The sequence below is a fragment of the Gekko japonicus genome, unplaced genomic scaffold (genome assembly GCF_001447785.1).
Source record: "Gekko japonicus isolate JY-2015 unplaced genomic scaffold, Gekko_japonicus_V1.1 scaffold171, whole genome shotgun sequence".
NCBI lineage: Eukaryota > Metazoa > Chordata > Lepidosauria > Squamata > Gekkonidae > Gekko > Gekko japonicus.
The window spans coordinates 1,382,009-1,387,244 of NW_015175975.1; positions in this window are offsets into that span (position 1 = coordinate 1,382,009).

Sequence of the window (5,236 nt, forward strand, 5' to 3'; positions counted from 1 at the left end):
TCTCTTGGTCTTTTGCAGCGTTTGGATGTCTTTTGTTCCCACCTACCTGAGCACCAAGGGAAAATCCATGGTGGCCGTAGAGATCTTCTCCATCTTAGCCTCCAGTGCTGGCCTTCTGGGTTGCATCTTTGCCCCCAAATGTTACATTATTTTGTTGCAGCCTGAACTGAACAATAGGGAACATCTCATAAGAAGAGAAGGGAAATAATGTAAGTTACTATGGTTACAACTGTAATCTGCCATTAAAGCTTCCATCTCTTGGACTGTCTGTCTGTCTATCTTTAGCACACATAACTAAAGCTTGGGATTTCACAAGTAACAATCAGCATTAGAATCCTGGTGGGAGCAAGAATGGTCTATCCTAACACAGAATATCTCTGCAAAATCTCTCTGCCATTTCAAAAGAAATCAAAAGGCTGCTCACAACAGGACAGTAAAGTACAGACTGCACAAAAATGCATAGAAATATATTTTCTCTCTATGGAAACAATAGGACTTGAACCACTTCACTGTTCCATAAGGACCTTTGTAGTATAGTGTTTAAAAAGTCAGGCTAGGATCAAGGAGATGTCACCAAAGGATCCTGGCTGATTTTGAGGCCAGTTACATGGTCTCAACCATACCTACCTCTTTTGGTTGTTGGGAGGATAAAATGAGAAGAACGTGACGTAAGCCATTTTAGGTCCCCTTTGAGTAGACAGGCAGCACAGACAGGGAGGGTAGAACATAACCCCCCCCTTTACAAAACAAAAGGGGTAAGAACCTCACTGAGCTATCACAGTCAGTGTGCTGTAATATTTGGGGTGTTTGGCTGGGATTCAGGAGACTCAGGCTTGAATCCTGCCTCATCCAGAGACACATGCTGGGTGACTTGGACCAGTCTCACCTCATCATCCTTACTATATTACAGGGTTATCCTTGTGAGAATGAAATGGAGGACTGGAGAATGATGTAAATGGCTGTGGGGCCCCATTGGGGAGAAAAATTGTGTATGACATTTGGTATAAATCAGTTTTGCCTCAGGCTGAACAACAAAGGATTCTCTCTCGTGCTTTTGCTTCCTCCTTCTGTATTTAAAGCACCATAAAGCGGAGCCAAAAGGACATGAGCCGGAGCTGCGGCTGGCATGGGGCCACACACCGGGATGAAGTCCACCGGAGAAAGTCACTGGAGGAAGACCCGATCTAAGGCACCAGGAGGTAGAACACCGGGGAACGCCAAAGCGCCGAAAGAAAGAGCCGCACAACAACAACAGAGAGAGCCCTGCTGCCTGGGTGCCAGTAGGCCGTCACTCCCCCAGATTTAATGTGGCCCTAGTTAGGTATTAAAAGTTGTATGTAAACCGCTCAGAGACCCTTCGGGGTTGGAGCGGTATATAAACTGAAAGTAATAATAATAATAAAATATGTTGAGCAAAGGGTGCTACATGGTTGGAAAGCAGAGCGAGTGGGGTGATCCCTTCGTCTGTAATAATGAAAGTATCTATCCATCAGTGGAATGTTCAAAAACCGTTTGTAATAAGGAATATGATTGGGTGAGCCTGAGAGAAAAAGATGGTGTGCCAATTTTGTATGCCTAGTTTTATTTTCTCTTGAGCTATGCCTTCCAAAGACAACAAGGATGTCCAAAGCAAAAATGAAGAATAATCTTTGAGGATCTTGGGCCAGGTCTCTGAAGCCCCCCCCCTTGCACCATTCCTGTCTTGAAGAAGGTCCTGCTCTCCCTCAGATTCCTGGCCACTGGATCTTTCCACGGAGTCAATGCAGAGGCCTTGGGGATGTCCCAGTCCTTGCTGAGCTGCTGCCTGTACTGCTTCCTGGATGCGATACAGGCAGGGCCGGCCCGAGGGTTTTTTGCACACTAGGCAAGGCTAGCTTGTGGCATCCTCACCACAAATCTATATTTCTCCAATCTTCATTGCCATGCTTTTCAAGAGCCTGAACATGTGCAAAGCACACTTCTCCTGATACAGTGAAACAGAATTTCCTTAACCATTATATATAGGAAGGGGGGATGAGTTGCCAGGAAGGGCCAATTAGAATGGAATTAGAGTGGAATGGAAATTACCAGTCCATACATACTAAACTCCTGGAGTACTGGAGTTTAAAACTGCCCAGGGATCTAAAATGACCTGAAATCCCTGCTTCCAGATTTTTTGTATGGGTCTGGCCTTAACTGAGTCTTAGAGAACAACTCGGTACATGCCCAGAGACAACAGTAGCAAAAAATTACTTCCACTGTTTTGAAGCTAAACTCCAGCAGTGGTGATGCAATTGTGAGTTTAACGCTGTGACAAAAGCTACAAAGGGGACAAGAAAAAAGGCAGCAGTGGGGGAGTAACCATTGAGATTGGGAGGCATCCCGGGCAGGAGAAGGTGAAAGAAACATGGAAAGAGGCACTGACCACGGTTCAGATGTGCGTTTAAATGCAGAGCACTGCCTTGTCGGAGGTGGGACTCAAAGGGGACCAACGCAGGAAGGGGGCTGACACCCACTGGAGAGGGTGGGGGAGTGAAGGGGGTTGAGTTTGGGAAGCGATGGGAGAGCCAGGGTGGGGGGCAAGGTGTGTGTGATGGGGGGGGTTGGAGGAGCGAGGAGCCGGAGCAATTTTGCAGGTGGCCGCCAGAGCAATTTCAATCTTTCTTTCTTTTTTTTTCTTGGAAGAGGAGAAGTTGGAAGGCTGCTTCACTGGTCTCCAGGAAAGATGGGGCAGTGCTGCTGGCTGGCTAACCGGCCTGACGGAGAATGCCAAGCCCCCCGATTCTCTCTCCCTCTCTCTGCCGCCAGCTCACCCCCTCCTCCCCTGGCACTCCTCTCTGGCATCTGCCACCATGCATCTCGGTCTCCCCCTCGGAGGGCACTGTCACATGTGGCGACAACAGGTCAGGGGTGCTGGAGTGGAAGTGAGCGTGGGGTGCCTCAGTCACAAAAGAGGTGGTGGTGGTGGCTGAGGGAAGCAATGGGCATGTGACACAGGGCTTTTGGCAAGGGCAGTGGGCTTTTGGTGGGGGGTGGCACAGTTCCACCCCATACCCAGGGCTCGCCCTAGGCAAAAGTCTAGTTTGCCCAGTGGGTGCTCCGGCCCTGGATGCAGGGTCACTTGTAGGAGCATGTTAACTTCCCAACAGAAGAGATGAAGCTGGCACCCATCTGAGCAGGGTTTGCTGTGGGTCACAAGCTTCCCAAAAGTTCTGAGTTGCATGTAATGCATCCTACTTGCCCTGATTGCCCCCAAACAGACACCACAGTTGCACGACAACAGCTCCACTTCTACAGTCTCAACTTCCAGGTGACTTGCAACCATGAGGGCATTTTCATGGACCTCTTCGCCAAGTTTCTGGGAAGTGTGCATGATACTCAGATCGTCATGGTATCAGGCCTCAAACACATGTTGGCTGCTTGGCCAGTGGGGAAAGGATGACTTCTGGGTCAGTAGTCAGGGCTTGGGGGGTGCCACGCAGGGGCCTGCTGTCCTGAATGCTGTTCTTCTATCCAGGACAGTTGATTGCATGTAAACCCTTCTCCCTTATTTGTTGATGTCTTACTCTGAAGACTATATGAAGATGTGGTTCCGTTTCCTCCAGTATAAGGGAGGACGCAGAACCATGCAGCACCTGACAGTCGGCAGGCTCTTTGCCATGTGTGACATCCTCTACAACATAGTAATCCATGAATAGCTACTGTATACCCCCCCCCCGGGAGATGACTGAGAGTCCCTGGGCAAGAGAGCAAATCAACGGGTAGTTGGAGGACTTAGTGATGAGGCATGATGTCAGGGGCCACACTAAAATCTAGCACGTAAGGGAACACATAAGGTGCATGGGCTTCCTTGCCCTTCAGAGTGTTATCTGGGATATTCACCCCTCTAATTCCTTCGAAGTGGGATGATTGCTCAGAAACTGTATTGCCAGTTTATTCTTGTGCATACACTCATCCTAGGACCACTCATTACACTACAAGCCTGGCTACTTGCACCTCAGGGCACTCCATCTCACAACAGCAATTCACTTCCAAGTACTGTTTTAGTTGTTCCCCATAATCTGTGTATGCTGGAATGCCTTGCTTTGAGCCCTGACATCCTGGGTGTCCAGGAGACCCAGACGGTGAACTAGCCTCTACCCCCATCCTTCAGGCCCATTCCTGTTTTTCACAGCAGCACATTCCCCCACAGATCGGATGGGTTGTGAGTGAGGCGGTTGGTACCCCTGAGATGAGGAGAGTACAGCACCAACAGAAGGCACCATTGCACAGATCCCCCACCACTGCAGACTAAGAATATCAATAGTTCCTGACTGCTGGGGTGCCATATTCTTCCACCGCTTTGCCTCTGGGTGCTTTCTGGGTGACTGCTATATTTTCCCTACCAGTAATCCTTATGTGTGGTGGCAGGGGACAGAGACAAATGGTTTGGCCATTCTAATAGTCTGTCTGAAGAATAATATCCATATTCCAGAAGAGGCTTGGGTGTGTGTGTCTTTTTCTTACCAGTAATATGAGGGAGTAGATGGCCAGGCCACCCTTCCCAATGACAGGACTCTCTCTCTAAGTTCAAGGTCAGGTCTGGTCAGTTTACTAAACTGTGCAGGTGCTGGTTTCAAGTTGAAATAACAGGAGTATTCAAATCCATCCCAGTTCACTCTGCTTGGTGGTGTGAAACAATTCCTCCAGGCAACCTGACTGGTTTTTTGATGCCTATCAGGAAATATGGTACACATAAACTAGAAAAATTATCCTGAAATTAATTAACCCAGTCCACGGTAGAGATGTAAAATTTCCGGAAATTTTGAAGCTCGGAAAAAAACACTGTTTTTTTCCCGTTTTTTTTTCCGGGGGGAAACGGAAATTTTCAGAAAAATTGAAAAAATGCTACATTAGCATTTCTTTTGTCTTTTCTAGATTGAAAGTCATCTTTTTAGGAACTTTAGGAACATAAAATATAACTATGGACATTTTTACTTGGCATGAAATTATCACAACTAGCATATGCAGTACACATCCAGCAACTGTTTCTATTTAACAATGTTCTATCCATTGCTACTTCATCCTCATTATGTAATTGTCTATCTTTCATATTGGGAATTTCATGAAGTAGCATATAATGTTTTCAACGGTTGTTTATATTATGTAATTGTTTTGAATTTTAAATAAAATATTATTTAAAAAAAAAAAAAATTTGGTCTTAAAGGTGCCACTGGACTGTTTTGGACTGGGAGGGGGGGTGGGGGCTCTGCAACTT